Here is a 20,037-nt window from a genome sequence, read left to right as displayed (position 1 = left end):
TTAAAATTTAATTACATTTGTGTATTTATGTAGCGTATAATTTACTGTGGTCTGTCATTATCCCTCCATTTGTTTGAGCCGGGAGGCTTTTAAGAAACATGGAGTAATTAATTGAATCGGGGTTATTGATTTTTTTCCTTTGCATAGGTTACTCACAACGCAAACCTAAAGTTAAATTGTACTATACCACTATACGATTGATTGATAGATTTGCTATACGAATGTTTATAAGAATGTCGAAATGATATATGAATATTATGAATTAGATTTTGAATGTGAATTATTTGATATTTGATATTTTTTTTTTTTTTTGGTTAATTTTTGTCCGGCACCATGAATCAAAGTTTAAAGTTAAAAATATACACCAAAATTTTCAGATATAACAATAGATAAGTTTTTGGAATTCATTGAAAATTGCGATACACGACAATAATGCGCTTTCGAAAGTAGAAAAAATAATAATTACTTAAAATCCTACGTAAACGGAACTGCTGCCAAAGTTACAGAAGGTTTTTCAGACTCTGAACGAAATTATGATGCAGAAATACAAATTTTAAATACTGGATTTGGAAGGCGCAATATTATCATAAATGCACATATGCAAAAACTCCTAAATCTCTTTCCTGTTTATTGATCAAGCAACATTTTAAAATTAAGATAATTATATGACACTATAGAAATATAGGTTTGAAGTCTTTTTTTTTTTTTTTTTTTCTTTAAATGTTAATCCATATAACAATACGTTGACTCCAGTTTTATCAAGAGTAATTCCAGCTAATTTAGGATTAGAATACAGTCGTATGAATGATGACGAGACATGTTTCGGTATAAATTAATTTTTAGAATTCCTCAAAAGAGAATTACAAGCTCGAGAGAGAGAGCAAACGCATTTAATGCAGATGATAGAATGGCTACACAAAGTCAAAAGTTTCTGTTTAGCCTCAACAGATCATTACGAACAGATATAGATAGTTATCAACAGCGACGCGAATATAAATAACTGACTAGCGAAAAGCCTTACACTGATCCTTCGCAAATGAAATACGTTTACTTTGTGAACCACTAACCCACGACGCAGGAAATTGTTCGGATATTGACATAGGCTTGAAAAGAGAAAAATTAAAAGGACAGTGCCAGTGTTACAAAGGCTTCGGCAAGACGTATACAGCGAAAGATTGCAGAATAAAAATTCATTGTGGATTACGCAGTAAACCTCATCGTACATCTTCAAATAATTCTGAAAAGCAAAATTTGAAAATCGATAAAAAATGTAGTAAAACAGAAAACTATTTACTTACAGATAATATATAAAATGTTGCTTTAGTAATTTTAAAGGCTGGGTATGACAAAATTAATAGTTATTTTAATTTTTTAATTATGGTACAAGTAGAATAAGATAACAAATTGATGAATACTGTCGTCGATACTGCCCCTCAGATCAGTATTAAAAAGAGCACTGTTGTACCATGTGGAAAGTATTGTAATGAAGTATTGTAAAAGATCATGTGGAAGTGTAATATTAAAATATGCTTTTAGACGGAAGGTTAATGCACTTTTAACAATTGTAAATTTAATGAAGAGTTCACAACTGAATAGTGTGTACTCACCTGCTACAGTTATGTGTGCTATAGTTGATAATCTAGTACATAATTTACTGCTAAGTTTTAGTGCTTATAATGAATTGATTTCATCTGAAGGTAATTTTGAAAGTTGTGTTAATGTTTTGAATGTTGATGAAATACAACTGTCTCAAAAAGATATTTCTATTAGTTTAGGTGAGAAAAATTGACGTGCAGTACTGGCGAAGATGCTACTAAAATGCTCATGCAGGATACCAATGATTGCTCTTTAAATAATTTAACAAGTATGACAATTAATGACGGTGACAAATCATTTGCATCAAAAATACCGAAAACAAAGACCAGAAGGAGAAGGAGCAAAAAATTAAACGATTTAGAATTAGTGATGGGGATATAAAAGACTAAGCACTGATTCTGAACATATTCTGCCTCCATCAAGTAATGAATTAAACAAACAGAGTGGAGACTATGGTAAATGAAGAATAGTCAGAACAAGAGGGAAGGCAAGAAGAAAAGTGAGAACAAGAAGAGGAAGAGATAGTTCAGCTGTAGAATGGGATGAGGAAGGAAGTGATACATATAGACCTGTTTTTCGACGAGCTGCACAAAAGAATATTAGTTACAAAGAATTATCCTCAGATGAGAGAGATGAGGAATGGCAAGAACCGAACAACCCCCCCCAAAAAAAAACAAAGTGAAGAAAAGCAGCAGTATCAGAAGAGAGTGAAGCATCATTCAAGGAAACAAAGCCAAGGAAAAAGCCAAAGGTTCATAAATGGGTCAACTCTGATTTAGAATCTGAAAAGAATACGAGTTCTGGCTAAGAAAGTGAAAGCAGTCAAGAATCAGAAGAACAGCGGAAAGTTAATAACAACTCTGAAGGAAATCGAATAAAACTCAGTATAAATAAGAAAGCCACTAGTAGTGAAGAGAACAATTCTCAAGGATCTGCACCGCGGAAGGGGTTTAACAAAATCATCTCAGATGAGAGTGAAGAATGTTCATCAGAAGATAACATACAAGACACTGCTGCTGCTGCTGATGATGATGAGAACAGTACTAAAGAATTTGTGAGAGGTAAATGTCCAACTGCAAAAGAATCTGCTAAAGAGGTTTCTGCAAAATCAGTTGAAGCAGGAAAGATATTGAAAATAGATTTTGTAATGTCCTGTTAAACAATTAGAGAAACAGTCACTGTTGTAGCAGATTAAGGTAATGCTGCTTTCAGGAGAGTTAAAAAGGAAACTGCAAAAATGGTACCTTGTCACCAAAGAATGGACATGGTACAACACCTGAAGAAAAAAAGTGATAAAGAAGTTTCTAAATACCGATGCTTTAAGTCGACTACCAGCTACTCACTGGGAAGACATTTGAACTTTTATGAACATTTAAGAACAATTTCCAAGAAACCTTTTACTGTTATAATACCCAGTATAGAAATCTTATGTTTTAAATATCTATATTTATAATAATGTATGATTAATCAAATTTAATTAATTAATACACCCTCAGACGAGGATATATAGTAATATATTGATTAATTAATTTTTTTAGATATTATCCATTTAGTGAGCTTCAAGTAAAGCCTTTTTTTGCACCCACTTGATGGGAAGGTGTTTGTCACTGGTGCCCTCTGTGGGGAGTGAAGATACCAACGGTAGCGAGATGTAGAGAAAAACCACAAAACGGATCACGCGGAACGCGCTGAATGCTTAAAAAAATCTTAAGAATAGATTTATGAGAAATGCATGAACATTGTGTTGTATTACTGTGAATAGAAAAGTTAAAAAATGTAAGTTTATTTGATGATTGACGCCAAATAACGGATGAAAAGAATCCACAATCATCAGTCACAAAAACTGGTATTTTGATTTGTGTTCATATCTTGACTAATGAGATGACCCATGGTGTTCCCTTGTGTAACGAACTAGCTTTCCTTAGAAAGTACTACCCGAAGATATCCCTTCCTTAATCAGATAGCTTCATATCTATTACCTTAAACAACTAATTAATTTTTTATAATTAGAAAAATGAAACTAGAATCAAAATATAAGACACCTTGCATTAAATCGAAATTGAATGGTTTCTAGTGATAAGAAAATCGTTCATTTATGCAGAATATTATGCATTTATTGTGTAGGCTTCTCCACTGTGTAAATCTAAGTTACTGTTGGAAGGGAAGAATCCTAAGAACTGATAAGCGAATAATCGCTTGAGTTCGTGTGACAGGAAAAACAAATAAGAAGGGTTAACTATCCCTTTATTATTCAAAATAAGATTTAACAAACTCCGTCTTGGAGTGTAGAATAAAGCCGACACTTGGGCTTTGAATTTAAAAGACTAAGAATAATACTAAACTAATATTTGCTAAAGATATATAACCGAAGCTATCAAGATTCTAATCGAGTTGGCCCCTTAACGTTAATAGACTGCGAAGCTATCAAGGGCCTAAATTACGGCTAAGCGTAATAATAGCTTACGAGAGAGTAGCCTAAAAAGGCGGACGCTTGCAGACAGAATACCTGGTATCTCTCTCATTCCGAGCGTTACGGGTTCAGCCCTGAAATTTCAAAGTTCCTCAAAATATCATGAATAAGTGGCATTTTATTGATTTTAATTAAGAAATGACTCTCTCATTTTGTACCTTGATTCCTTTTCTTACAATATACATCCAAACAGAAATAAGATACATTAAAAACTAGCAGAAATTTTTATGTATAATGAATATAGAAGGCAGCCTTCTATGCGGAATTTTCCGGCCGTAGCGCTGCGAGGGTTTAAGGCCGAGGAATTTCTAGGTTAAATACCGCTCTTCCTCATTATGCATTTAGACGTGATTTTAAAACTACGCTATGGTCGAAGTGGTAAGTTGAAGTTAAGAATTGATAGGAAAGAAAGTTTAACTCAAAATTTAACTGTTAATAAAAGTAACATAATCCTTACAACTGTATTAAACAGTACTTATCAAAACCGTTTTGTTGTATTTGGGTCAACAGATTATTTAAGTAAAAAATAATTAATGAACTACAGAATGACCAAATGCAATAGACAGTACACAAATAAATATGATTGTATTTGCATAGCTAAATGTAAAACAAGATGGAATCATGTATATAGGTATGTTTCACCTTTGAAGCAAAAAGACTACCGACATTTTTAGCCCTAATTTAACTTTTATATTTTTTTTTGTAAAATTAAAGTGTGATTGCGAGCAATCGCATGATCTTAATTGCGCGTGCATTTTTAGCTTAGTACTTTACTGAAGTGTTTACAATCTCCAGCGTTTGTTGGCAAATAATACGGCATTTATCTTACGTTTTAAATTTCCTTTTTGCACTATTGTTCTCGATTTCATTGGGCTAATAATTCTTTCAAGATGATTATTCATTTTGAAACTAAGCGCATAATTTCGAAATCATGTTGTCTACGCAACATCGTCATAATATCCAAAACCGTGATATCAAAAGTAACATTATAACAAAGGAGAGCAATACTTGCAATATGAAAAATTCTCGCAGGCCTATTCTGACGAATTTTTAAACCGTTATTGTCTTTGCTAAGAAACTAGCATTTAGTTTACTTTCTCCTCTATTTCTGCTCATTTCATTCGCTCATTCCATGTATATGAAGATATACGTATTTAATATTCAAATGAAAATAAAATATAAAGTGTTAGGAAAAGGTGTGAGTATGTTGAATTCTCTATTGAGCATAAATGTAGCACCGGTATACAAATAATGGACTTGTTCTGTTGCTGCTGATAGAGTGAGTTATAAGAATTTAATTTTGCAAATGTTGAGAGAGAAATAAAAGTTAGCCAAACGTTTCGGCTGGAGCAAATCTGGTGTAAATTAATTAGCTATAGTTTCCCAACGTGGACACTGATGAGGGCTGATAAGACCTAGAAAGATCTTAGTGGTCCAAAGGACTGCAAAAGAAATGAGACGGTCAGAGTATGATATATACCAAAAACAAAATTCCTTCGTTGTTTCAAGAATGTCTAGAAACGGTGGAGGAAATGAATGCGTCTGACGGAAGTTACTTCGAAGATGACTAGGTATTTATCTCTACATTTTAAATAGAACTAACATACAAACATTTTCTTCATTCTTATAGAATAGACAAAATCTAAGATAGTGAAATGCAGTACAGAAAATGCCCTAGTACAAGCGCAATTACCTAAAACCCAACTTTAGATATAAGGGTTATTAATGTCTAGCATTAAAGTGCTTGCTCCAAAAAGGAAAATCTTTAAAGCTACAGAAAGTTGCATAAAATTAAATCATCAAAGAATTTGAATCTACGGTTACAAATAGAATAATGAAATGCAAAAAATTACTAACCACTAAACAGATGGAAATCACAAGTTAAATTATTGGAACTTAATAAAAACTCAGTTAAAGTTTTAGAGCGTCAAACATGATGTTCTTAAAGCTCATAATACATTGTGGCAAACTTAAAGAAAATCTCCAAAAACTAGAGCAACTAAAAGAATGCTTGATATCGCTAATTACAATTGTAATATAAAAGATTTTAATTGAAACAGTGCTGTATTTATGAAGAAAGTTAGTCGAAATTATTTTTTCTAATGTTCCTGAATATACACTCTTTTGCAAAAAGATCGGAGCTCCAAGAAGGACTTTTGCGATCTTGACGAAATTTGGTATGCACAAACATCTTGATAGAACATGCAAATGATGAAAGTTTCAAGGCGAATGCACAAGAATTGCGATCATAAAGCGCATTTCTAGTGCGCAAAGTATAAAACCACTAACACAGGCGAAAAATTTATCTTCTTTTGTTGCTGCCATTGTAATTCCGTAAAGAAGCAACTAAGGATGCCATTACGACGATATCGCAGACCTTACAGACAGCTAAACAAGTTCGAACGTGGTCACATTGTAGGTTTGCGGGAAGCTGGGTGGACATACCGAGCAATAGACGGCCACCTGCAGCGTACAGACACTTCTGTGCAAGGATGTTGGCAGCAATGGTTGCTACAAGGAAATTGCCGACAAAATGAAGGCTCTGGAAAGCCAGGCAGCACAAATACGAGGCAAGATAGGATGATTGTTCGTCAGGCCCGAACCGCCCCAATGGTATCATTGCCGACTATTTAACGCACTACAACCAAGCCACTTCTATACCTTCCGTGGTACCGTCCACCTTCTTACGGTGCTTCTCTGAGGCGGGGTTACGCTCACATAGACGTTTAAGACGTTTGTCTTTGATCCCACAACATCGGCGGAGTCGTCTGGAGTGGTGTCGTAGCCAATCATCATGGCTGCCATCAGACTGGCATCGTATAGTGTTCTATGATGAATCCGGCTTCACTCTTGAAGCAGATGACCACCGTGTTCGTGTCTGGAGCGAACGAGGCCAGCGGCCTCTATCAGCCTTTGTTTTACAAAGGCATACAGCCATAATTCCTGGTGTGATGGTGTGGGGCGCTATTTCTTATGACAGCAGGTCATCTTTATTCATCCTCCGTACATCGTTAACAGCTCAACGATATGTTGACCATCATGCGGCCGGTTGCATTAACCTTCATGGCACGTCATCCTGGGGCCATTTTCCAACAAGATAACGTCAGGCCACATATCACTGGCATATCTCTGGACTGTCTCCGTGCGGTTGATATTCTTCCTTGGCCAGCAAGTTCACCAGACCTTTCACTAATCGAACATGTCTGGGACATGGTAGGCCGGCAGATTTGGATACCACAAAATATCGCAGATCTGGAGCGAAAACTGATGAATGCCTGGCAGAATGTGTCGCAAGATGACATTAGGAACCTCTACCACTCCTTGCCTCAAGGAATTGAAGCTCGCATTGCCGCCAGTTTTGCCGTCTAGGACACTATTTTGATTTTAAGAAGGAAACTGAGCATATTGGGCACTTTTAAATCCACACAAATAACAAAAGAAAGGTGAATAAAATATAATTAAAGAGAAAGAGATGAGAAAAAAGTATCAGAATATCTCAAAACCACCAGAATATCTCAAAACACCAACACTTAATTACGAGTCTTTGAACGAGTATTCTTGTGACACAGTTGATGGAAAATTCTGTCAATTATATAGAAAGTTCGCGAATATTTACATAATCTAGTGTTTATAATCCAAAGCGAGATACCGCATATTATTCTGATCGTCTGTTTACCCTTTAAAAATTTATGAAAACTAATTCTACATAAAATTTTACCAGTGTAAGCTACATAAAGAGAGGTGATGACACTTATATTAAAATGAGTAATACTAAAAGAAATTTACACAAGTTATGAATCATTCGATAACAATTTTCTAGGTTATTGATTTTGAATAAAAGCTTTTTGTTTACAGGAAGTAACAAAATTTTATTTTCACTGCCACGTGAATTAAAAACATGGGGATCTAATGATAATTTTAAAATAAAGTCAAGCTTGTATTCAGAAGTTTTGTAACCCAGAGTTTTATTACGGAAATGAAAACAGCGTAAAACTGTCTACGTGCATGACAAAAGGAAAGCTTTCTTCAATGTCAAGAAATGTCAACATGTATAGGATTTTTTATGGCATTTCTCGTAATTTAAATGCAAGCATATTTACACGTATAACTGAAATTTCAAAATAGCGGCTCTATTATTAAGCTTTTAAATGGATGTAGTAATACAAATATTGTTTGTTCAACTACAGTAGGGGGAAAAAAGAATTACATGGCATTTATTAAAAATTGCATGATATTCAAAAGGCATCTATTATAAATTGTTAAGTGATGCCAACAAGTGACATCACTTAACAATTATGAATGACAAAATTTTGATAGGATTTCTAAAGTCAGCTGTACGAAATGCATTTGTTTTTAAATAAGTCTTGGCTGCCAAGCGTTTTTTGTCTATGGTAAGTCTGAGTTTGCTGAAAAATGTATTTGTTTCAGTTACTAATTGAGTTTTAATATAATTTATTTCAGCAAAAATGCAATAAATGCATTTTTACACATCTCTTTCTTTTAAGATATTTCCATATTAAAATTAGAGAAATTTAAAAATTACTAAATTAAAATAATAAAAGAGCAGTTTACAAAAGGAATTTATTAATGAAAGTATCCTTTGAAAGAGGCGGTGGTATTGCGAAATGAAAACGCTATATACGCTGAGTCCACAAATGCCCTTACCCAGCCTTTATTTTTGCCACAGTTAGTCGTAGGCATAAAATTTAAGTTATGAAAATGTTTTAAATGCTGCAAAGATTCATGTTTTACTAGTTTCAAATTTATTAGTTTCAAAGTTAATTTTGTATAAAATACAAAATTTAACTTTTTACCCGTACCACTGGTCTCGAACCCAGGCCTTTAGGTACAGAAGTCAAAGTCACTAAACACTACCCTATCTAGGCGGCACCTCATTTAACGTCGGTACCAGAATAATGGGTCCCACGTCTTTGGGTTTGTCGTCATGTAGAAAATGACTGTGCACTTTAAATACCATTTTTGCTAATTATTTTAACCAAGTCTAGATAAAATAATTTTCAAAATAGTTAGCTTAATGTTGTACGCAGCGGTGCGCTGTTTATTATCGAAAATACATGAACTATTTTATACATTGTAGCCTGGAAACAGCATCATTTTATGATGATCATGGTCTTAATGCAAACTGAAAACAATAATTCTTCACGAAAGATTAAAATTTTAAATTAAAAAGGAATAATTATGAAGCCAAATTGCAATTTAATTAAACTAAAAGTAATATTAATTGCTTAAATAATAATGTTAAATTATTAATGTTAGTACTAAATTATTAATATTATTACTTTTAGCTGCTCACCGGTATAGCAGTTAGTGACCCAGACTGCCGTAGCGATGGGCCTGCATTTGTATTTCTGAGAAGGCATGGCTGTAACTGTCCGTCCCTTCATAGAAGGCAACAGTGGCCATCTATTAGCTGCTTCGGCCACCACTTACGGCCCTTATAATGGCTCAAGGCTAATGATTATTAAATAAAGCGCCAGCCCATTAAAAATACTATATATTTTAATTCATTAATATTTTGTAATTTCAGCGTAACATTTTACAGATTGCTTTCTGTTTTAAGGGAGGCTTTTTACAGATTACAGTACGTTACAATTTACGCTCAATATTCAGGACCTTATTTTTTATATTAGGCAATACGAGCTATTTAATAGAAATACATATCTAAACTCTCTTTTTCGCTCCTCTGTATCACTAAACCTTTCCTCCTAAGGAACTGCGCATGCTCCTTCTGAAGTTTCACTCCCTTTCGCTTTCTGTTGCGCATTGTCTAGTATCATTGTTTCTTATCGTCAGCTAAATGTAGTAGAAATTACTAATGATAACATATACAGCACGTTTAAAGAATGTGGGGGTATAGCTCAGTGGTCTAGAGCATTCGACTGCAGATCGAGAGATCCCCGGTTCGAATCCGGGTGCCCCCTTCATATGTTTTAAGTTCAAATTAAAAACTTTTAAGACTAAGTATTAACTAGCCTTATCAAAATAATTAATGAAAAACCCGGTTAAAAATTATTTTTAATTAATGGACGAAGAATCTATAATTTGTAATGATCGTGTTTTTTAAAATATAAAAAAAAAAATATGATTTCATTAGCCGTGCATACATTAAAGGAAACTTTTTCAAGGCTTGAGTTGCCAAATAAAATGAAACTACAATATAATCCATTTTTTTTAGGGATCAGTTTTAAAATAAATTTTTTGAACGTACATTGGCGACGGACCACCTATTCGCTTCTGAAGAATAACATTTGCTAAATCCTTCTTTGCTTTGTTTATACAATTTTGCAATAAAATTTTAGAAAATATTATTATACATTTTTGATGTAAATAATTCATAGAAATTTCTCGAACTCTTGAATATCGCATTATCCCAGTTCTTGTGAATTTTAATCTAAAAACATTACCTTTATAAGATTTTCAATCTTATATATATTTATACACATATTTTAATTTTTATGTTCTTAAAGGATTAAAGTCGTAAAACTTCTTCCAGAAATATGGTGCTCAACATATGTGGCCGAGTGAAGTTCGTCGCTGTTGGAGGATGAGCTCGTGCGTCACTAGATTTTTCGATACGGGGGAAATGATTTAACATTTTTCATATGACCTCCGAGGTCTCCCAACTTTACACCAAGCTGCCCTTTTCCCCTGTGATGGTATATTAAAAACAATTGTTAGCTATTCCCAGTGCCAGTACCATTAAAAGGATCCAGGACCACATTATAGTTGCTTTACTGATCGTTAATGAGGAAATTTTACGGTGGGAGTGAACAGAATTGCAGTATATGTGTTAAGCACAAAGAGGACCCTATAACGAAATTTAATAATCTTATTAGTAAAATTTAAAGAATTATTCCCTCGTTTTATTTAATATACTCATTTTTCACTCTTAGAAATACAGTTTTGAAATTCAACGAATCATTTAAAATAACTCTGTATAATAAATTACGTGTATTTAAGCTTACATACATTACACTGATTTCTGAGAAAAAGTAAAAAAGATATGAAACATTAAAAATCAATTTTTTTGCTTTTAAAACGCTCGGGGTTTTAGATAATAGGCTGATAAATTTGAAAAACAAATTAAAGATTTTATATTTTGCAGTAGTCTTGGAATTGGCATGCCTGTGGAGATGAATTGAAAGTCTTATGATTTACCTAGTGGGATCATTTGTAATGCTTGTGGTTCTTTTCACTCACCAGTTTCAGCAGGTTTTATTTTGTCGGGATATGATTTTATATTGTATCGGCGAAGAACACGCGTTCTTTCAGGTGTAAATTATACGTAAAATAGTTATGATCTGCAAGATCGCAGTCAAATACTTCAAAGAAATGTTTGCCATTTAACATTACATAACACTAAACAATATAAATACGTATTTTTGAAATCGTATCTCAGAGTTAGCATATTCTAGTGGGATGTGCATTATCAGCATTATCGAAATAGAAGTACATCAATGAAAAAATCTGAATAACAATCTTCATGCAAAGTAAAGCGAAAATAAAGAGAAGAAACTTTTAACTTATGTTGACCAGCGAAAGATCTTAGGCTGACGAGAATCATCATTTGAACAAGCTGCAGCCCATATAGAAAGTAAACTTTAGACAACAAAGGGTTCTGTCTTGGAGCCTGATATCTTTAAAAAGTGAATGTTATGTTTAGAGAAATTCTAAGGAGAAATATGAATGTTTTTAAATTGCACGAATAACGGAATTGGGAACTGTATAAAATAAGGAAGAAGAAAATGGAGATAACGAAATTACAAGTTACTATATTTGCGTGAGGCCAGATACCGGCGTCAGATCTGAAAATTTCGTACTCAAAATAGTTCCTCTTATTCGAAATATTTTGCACTGGAGATTCTATAGAAAAGGCTTTCGTTAATATGATGCAAAATATCAGAAAGAAAGGGAATATTCAAGTTTTTGTGAATGGCGTTTTTTTTTGGTGAGAAAAATCTTGCTTGGCAAAATGATTCTCATCTGATACTTATATATGAAGTCGCAGTCGAATTCCTAAGCCTTTATATTTAATTGTTTTTCCTTATTCGGAACTTTGAGTTTAAACAAAGTTTGTAAGGTTTATGTTAATTAATCAATTATTATTATTTGAACTTTTACTTCAATTTCTCCTTTCCGTAGTCCTCACGAGAATGCAAATTAGTTGCTTTAGCAATTAAGCGGAGGGTCTGAATGGTAGAGCTGTCGACAACTTCGTTTGAAATTACGTTCTATTAACCAATATTACTTCCTGCTTTATTCCTCTCATTAAATTTATTTCCTGTGCCAAAACTTATTGGGTAAGTGCTGTTTTCATTACCCTAAAGAAGAGCAAATAAACGCAAAATGAACAGTACTTATTTATTGTGCATAATCCCCATTGTTATTTATGACCTCTTGCCATCTTTCTGGTAGAAGATGAAACCCACGGCAGTAAACGTCTGGCGGTTTCGAGTCAAAAAAGTCTTGAATGGCAGTTTTTGCAGTATTAAGATCATCGAACGTTTTATAACTGAAGGAATTATTCAACGAACGAAATAGGTGATACTCAGTTGGTGCCAAGTCAGGAGAATAGGGAGGATGGGATAAAACCTCCCAACACTTTTGGCGAGTGATGATAGCAGCATGTGGTCTGGCAATTTCATGATGAAGGACGACACTGCGACGATTGATGAGACCTACCCGCTTTGCTACCAAATTTAAAAGCAGCCTGTCTAACTGTAGACAGTAGAAGGCAGAAGTGATGGTTTAGTTGAGTGGCAGGACCTCCCAGTGAATTATTCCCTGCACAACCCACGAGGGATCTCGCCACACACTCAATAACACTTTCTTGGAATGAAGTTCGGCTTTCGAAGTCGATGCAGGTGGATCAGAAGGGCGACACACACTCCTACGATGCTTTATGTTACGGTGCATAACTCACTTCTCATCTCCTGTCACAATTCATGTCAAGAATGGGTCGTTTTTGTACCGGGAAAGCAACGAAACACAGCTGCCGATTCGGTCATCCCGTTGATTAGCTGTCAGGTTATGTGGAACCCAATGATCCAACTTTCTCGTAAAACCCAATTTAACCAGCCGTCTCTCGACCATTGTCCGGTGTACGTTGAAGTCTCCGCTAATTCATGCACAGTTGGGTTCGGGTTGCTCCTTGTGGCTTGGTTAATATCGTCTTCTCCAACGTGTGATGACCGTCCATTCCTGGCCTAATCTTGGCAGCTTCTGTCTCCTTCCCTAAATTTATGAAACCATCGACGACATGTGCTTTCGTCCACTGAATCCTCCCCATAAATGTGACAAACATTGCGACATGCTGCGGATGCCGTAATCTTTTTATCGAACTCGTATAACAAACAGTGGCTTAGATGCTTCTTCTCGCTTTCCATGTTATACCTTCTGAGATTTTTTTTGAGATGGTTAACAATGCGAGACACGATGTATTTATATGTGAGGCATCCACACGTTTGACTGGCCGACGATCTTCGTCATTACAATGTCATGCGTGATGTCAATTCCATTGCAAATTTGCATATCCAAAAACGGATAGAACTTTTGCACTCACCCGATATTTCCGGTTTTAGCCATTTTGTAAGCCGACGTTAAATACGCGACGTTAAATAACTGAGATAAATAACTGAAACAGACCATTTGTGCAGTCTCCAACTATGTTACTTAAATTTGAATTTCAAAATATGTTATTTTATTATGCGGAAGTGGGGGATTTTTTTTTGTAGCACATATGGCGCTTTTTGCTAAATTTAAAGCGTTATTAAAAGGGTATTTCAACCTTCCTAAGATTTTGACATTTTGATTCAGACTAGAACGATAACGCGTTTGTCAATGTAGTAGGATCTGAACTACACAAGTAAAATCCTCACAAGATTACATCTAAATTGATTTATGATGCAAATGGTTAAGCTTCATTGGATTTCCTGTCACAAAAATTATCTGTAGAAAACAAACAAATTTCCACTCCTATATCTTTGCATGTAACGTTTTATGAGATCGTTTAATAGTTAACACTGCAGAGCAGATGCAAATAGGAAATTTTAACTCACAAAAGTTAGACTAACGGAATTCGACTTAAGGACTCTTCAGCCTGTACTCTTTGTAACTCTGGACAGTCCATGGAGAAGAGCTTATTGACGAATGCACTGTACTGTGATGTTTTGGTGTTTGGTGTATTTAATTATGGCAAAGCACACTAGGGCTATCTGCCTAAGAGGAGGGATGCCTTTCGTGGAGGACTTTCTAAGGGAAACTGGCTCGTATACACGTTACACATGGGGAAAACCACGAAAAACACCCATGCAGCCAGTCCGTTCGCGGGATTCGAACCTCGGACCGAACTACCAGTGTTCAGCGACTTTACCGCTCGGCCGCTGGTGGGCCTGTGATGTTTTAATTCTATTGTAACTTAAGTATTGGTCAAGATCAAGACTAATGGCATAAACGTGAGACTTTTGCATTAATAAATTTAATAAATGAACGCATAAAAGTTTGACTTTTTATGGAGCTGTGTACACATTTCGCTGCCTTCAAAGTGATGAAGACAACGAAACGTGCACATTGTTAATTTAGTAGTGGCATAATAAGACGACATGTATGTAATGTTTGCACTTATGTTAGAAATTATCTCATTCGCGTTAGCAATGAGCAGAACCACTCTTTTATGGTACTGGTTCAGAACTGTTCGCTCACTGAAATGAAATTTTTTTTTACTATTCACTGCTTACTAACGATAGCAAACATACGTAACAACTAGTGAAGCAAGAGCAGTTAGCGAGGATGACGAAAAGAGTGGAAAGAATCGAAAGAATAGTGAAATCGGGACCGAGTAGACTCGGAAGAATTGGCTCTGTCAAACCGTAACTTCTTGAACTGATTTCTTTCAGTTGTAGTTTTGAGATTCCTAAACCTTCTTTTTACACAAAACTAACAATACAAAGACTTCTGCTGTGGTGTCGCCGCCATTTCACTACAGACTACCAACCGACAAAAAATACCAGAACAAACAACAGCGCCAATGCAGCCATGCTTGGAACTTTTACCCGTACTAAATTGTACACTTTTCTCTATCCATTAACGTTAGAATCATGTTTCTATCTTTTGTAGTGTGGAAGAAATACATGTTTGCAATCTGCTCTTTCTTTTTTAATAACCCTGTATGTGTGACACACGAAACTGGTTACATAAACTGAATTTTTGTTTCGTATCGAAATGCAAGTTTCCATACATAGAAATCATATCACTCATTTTCTTAGATAAACGTAAACAAAATGCGTTCCTGTTCAGATTTAATGAACTCAGATAAAACTTATCTTAGCGGTAGAAAAACTGATTGTTTAAGAAACAAAATATAATGAGAACACAAATCTATAGAATCAGAAAAGGCTATGAATTTTTTGTATCTATGAAAAAAATAAAGCCAGTATTCCTTTTTTGACAGACTAAAGATCGTTGAAGACGGAGTTAAGAAAAACAATCATAAGATGACAAAAAAACTTATCGCACAAGCAGTTCCTATATGACTGAGAAGAAATTTAGCGCAGCTTAAGTAAATTTAAAAAATGAGTCGAAAAACTGAAGAGAATTCTGAAAGCAACTGAGAGATTTTTGGAATAGAAAAATCATTATCCGGAGAAAAAAAGGATTTTGCTATCTATCACATAAAAGCTATTTATTATATATAAGTGGTATACGAAAAACTTAGAGCAATGTTAAATTCCCATTGAGAAAATTTGAATTGAAGCTCTTCGTGGGTCCGAAGGTATCATTTCTCAACTACTCATCATCAAAGAGAAGGAAGAGGAGTAAATAGCAGTTATTTACGTCAGTAAATATTTGTTGAAATTGATCAAATTTATCGAAGAAAAGCATAAAGATGATGATGCTATCTTTCAGCTGGTTTTAAGTTATTACGTGAGAAAAACGCGTAGAGAGTTGAAGAAGAGAGAAAGAGTAGTTAAAGAAAACTATTGAACCATGAGCAAAATAATACATTGCATATTCTGTCATCCAAGTGAAATTGTTTGGGCTTTATTAAGTTGTTTGGTTTACGACAACGGGTGCGGAGGAAAAAATGAAGAATCCTTTTGCAGATGAATGAAGTAAAAAATATTAAGAAAGGGGACGTGAAACTCGTCCAGACTACAACGCAGTCTTTCATGAAAATGCTTGAGAAAGCGTAAGCGTAAGGATAATGAACCGATTTAGTGGTCTTAACTGTGTTCGTCAATGACCTCGAGGTTAATATATAAATAAAGAAAACTGTAAATTTATTTTGAATATGAAAAGTTATTTTGGCTAATTTATTTTACTACCGAGGTTATTTATGAATTTTGCCTTAACAGTTGTTTAGGAGAATACATCTGATTCGTCAGTTTTACATATTTCTTTCAGAACAAAAATTACAGCATAACAGCTAGGTCCCAGATTTCCAAAGTAGTGATTTTCAATAAAGAGTATATTACAGAGTATGTTTAATTATCATTTTATGTATTAGTTTACTAATTAATTATTTAGTAATAAATCTGCATCTTTCTTATAATATACTCATAAATCTTTCATTATAGGCCTACCTAAATTAAATAATTGAATAGTTTTTTACTTCTTACATATATATACAAACTCAGCCAATACAAATCAACGCTAATCAACTGCTATTCCACAAAAATTTGTCTTTTTTATGGAATAGCAGTTGAGTTTTATTCACTACGGAAAAAAAAATTTTAACTGAAAAAAATGAAACATAACGAACGTACTTGGGGGTTTTAATCCATATGTTATAAAATATTTCTAACTTGAATACAAAATTGTGGTTGAATTTCTAACTTGAATAGGTAAACTGTTTCTTTTCACTCTTTATTGATTTATTAGATTTCTGAAAATATTCTGAGAGTTTAAGAAGGTGGAGAAAAATATTATCACCGAATTATTCTCAGAATTTTTGTTGAGGAGGTAAATAAGTAAAGGTCGTGAAGAAAATCAAGCATATATTCATTTTACTTGAAAGCATATTTAACTTGTATAGTGCATTTGAATGCATATTTAATTTTCAGGTTAGCTTTTGAGTTACCATCGATCAAAGTGCTAACTCAAAGGCTAATCTCCTTTTGAGTATGCACTTTGTTCGCGGCGTTCACTCTAGCTGAAATTTCTTGAGTTCAGTTTCCTGAAAACCACATTCGACTGGGAATAGAAGATAGAAGTAATAGAGTACAATCTATTACTTCCATGCCTTCCAATATCGACCCTGTAGATTCATTATATCCAATATCGACCCTGTAGATCGGTCCATGTGGAAATGGCATTAAGCTCCAGATTCCAAGAGATCTCGTACAACTTCTAAAAGAGCGTGGAAAAGTATTAAGAGTTTACTGAGATCGATAACCTTGACGTAACTGGCTTGACAAGTAAGCTTCAGAAATGAAACGATCGATCCATCTACAATCCAGATGCGAAGGTCACTGCTTACCTGTTGTTTTATTGTCGAACCTATCATCATAGGATATGAAGTTTAGGTCAACGTGAAGTGTTCGTGAATTTAGATAAAAAAGAAACGAACTGCGGATTAGTTGAAATAAAGATCCAACAGACATAAAGTGATGCCATGCATTTGATGTCATATATATGCCTCGTAAATCTTTAAGAAGAATTCCTCCAGGCATTTCACATCACCATTCTATATTTTTAAAAGCTGTAGCATCATCCTAAAAGAATCGGTGTTTCTCTGATAAACCTAAGAAGAGCCTATGTACGATGTTATTAGATTCTTGCACGACAAAATAAATTCATGTTACTCGAGTAGCCTGCAGGATATAGCTGGTGTTGCCTCGTATTGCTTTATCTTCTGTATAATCCATATCTTTACTCTACACTGTAAGGATCTTAAGTTTTACTAACGTTTATTTTATTTTAAATCTTTACTATCACTTCTTATTTTCTACTTCCGGCCAGAATTATAAGCGTGAAGGAGTTTATGCAAAGTTGTCTGGCGAACGCCAAGTATTTAAGTGTGGCCTTTTTGCCAAGCAGAAGAGAGGAAGCAGTGAGTTCGAAGCAGGCCGCTTACCTTAGAAGTTACGCAGTTGCTATTTGCCTTCCAGGCCAGAGGTTTTAATCCTCTTGATAAATTAAACGTATTGTAGTGTTCACAGTCTCTGTGCTACATACGCTTCCTGTTATTATAAGGCCAATCTTATTCTAAAGTTAAATTAGAGTTTAGTTTTATTTTGATATCTTTTACGTTAGACCCCGAGTGGAGGGTCATTGTATTCCGAAGTACGGAAGTCATTGTATATAAAGAAAAATAAAGGGTTTTGTATACCCTTCGTCTGTATCCTGTCTACTTACTACAATTAGTGAACATAGCTTTAGTAAGCTCTCTGTTCTAGTCAGGTCATTGTATGTTTCCGAAGAAGGTAAGAAGAAATATTGAACCTGATAGTGGCGCCCGACGAAGAATAACCATGGCCGAGTTTCAGGAAGAACCTGTGCTGCCTGCAGAAACGGCTCAGAATCCAGAAATGCCAGCTGCCGCCCTGGAAGGATTTGGGTACATCGTCCAGACCATGCGCGCTTCGATGAAACCAGAAGCAACGTTTAATGGAAACTCACAGGTAACCAGTTTTTTGGAAAAATTGGATGACCACTTCATGCTCTACCCCGTGCACGAGTTTGAAAAAGTTACCTTAGCTACCAGCGCTTTGAGGGGCCAAGCGCTTAACTGGTTCAAATGTATCGGCAGAAGTCTCTTGGGTCAAGCAGGAAGTCCCACCTATACTTACGAAAATTTCAAGACTGCCCTACTAAAAGCCTTCCCTGTTGTAAGGGATCGTGCGAAATTAGAAACAGAACTTTTCAGTATATATCAACAAAGAATGGAAAACCTCTCGAGCTTTATTTTAAGAAAAATTCACGTTTTCAAGCTCTTGTATGGAAACCGTCCGGATCCTGAAATAATTCAAGTGATTTTGCCGAGGTTACTACCCCAAGTGCAAGACTTTATTGAATTACGAAATCCGACTACACTGGAAAAGTTATTTGAGCTAGCAATGCAGTTTGAAAGTAGAAGAACGGCGGACGTCGAAAGAAGACGCCAATATCAACAACGAAACCAATTTGGTACGCCAAGACTACAGCAAACTCAAGCACATGGCTACGGAGAAAAAGCGAATCAGTGGGCAAGGAAACCCGAGCATTCAAAAACAGCCGGCGAACGTCGACAGTTCAATAGCAACCCAGGAAAAAAGTCTCAAGGCCAGTGGAGAAGAAGGAAAGCACCGAAAGGAAAAATAATTTAAACTAAAACGGATTTCTGCTGACGAGAGGGTGCGGAAATCCGAAGGCCACGAAAACCCCTCTTCCTACAAGTTAAATACAGTAATGGTGAAAAATTTAACTCTTCCGAAGATTGAAGTCTTGGTAAATAATATCCCGGCCACCGCACTCCTGGATACCGGCGCGCAGTGTTCCTGTGTGGCAGAAGTCTTTTTTAGAAAGTATTTTCGCAAATACCGCATATATAATGCGGATAATACAACAGTATTAGCGGCGCAAGGAGAACAATGTAAGTGCGTAGGTAAAGTACCTTTGTACATCCGTATCAAGGACGAACAAGTAAAGGTGATGTTTTTTATAGTAAAGAATTTGCAAGCAAATTTAATCCTAGGAATAGACTTTCTTTCAGACGCACAAGCTACACTGGATTTTAATGCAGCGTCCCTTAAGCTGACGATGAAACCAGTGCGTGTAGAAAAGGTTGAACCGCCAAGGTTAAATCTTGACCACCTGCCTAATGACGAGCAAGATAGAATCCGACAAGTGGTAAGTGAATTTGCTTCCTTATTTAGTGATATTCCAGGATTTACTCAGGTTACTAACCATAGTATTGACACCGGAGATGCATTGCCGGTTCGTCAAAAACCATACCGGTATGATAAGAATAA

The 20,037-nt window shown here is 35.1% G+C and overlaps 1 protein-coding gene and 1 non-coding gene across 10 annotated transcripts in view; one reads left to right on the top strand and one right to left on the bottom strand.

Moving 5' to 3' along the window:
* Positions 1-20,037, bottom strand: part of LOC118202388 (muscle calcium channel subunit alpha-1-like) — a 674,690-nt gene that overhangs the window by 295,050 nt on the left and 359,603 nt on the right. The window lies entirely within an intron of this gene.
* TRNAC-GCA (transfer RNA cysteine (anticodon GCA)) lies at positions 9,935-10,008 on the top strand. Its single transcript has one exon. It is a non-coding gene; the product is annotated as a tRNA-Cys (tRNA).

This window comes from Stegodyphus dumicola, chromosome 7 (assembly GCF_044657685.1).
Source record: "Stegodyphus dumicola isolate Sdum_Otavi_A_Nest chromosome 7, ASM4465768v1".
In the NCBI taxonomy this organism is placed as follows: domain Eukaryota; kingdom Metazoa; phylum Arthropoda; class Arachnida; order Araneae; family Eresidae; genus Stegodyphus; species Stegodyphus dumicola.
This window is presented reverse-complemented; position numbering and strand designations above follow the sequence as displayed.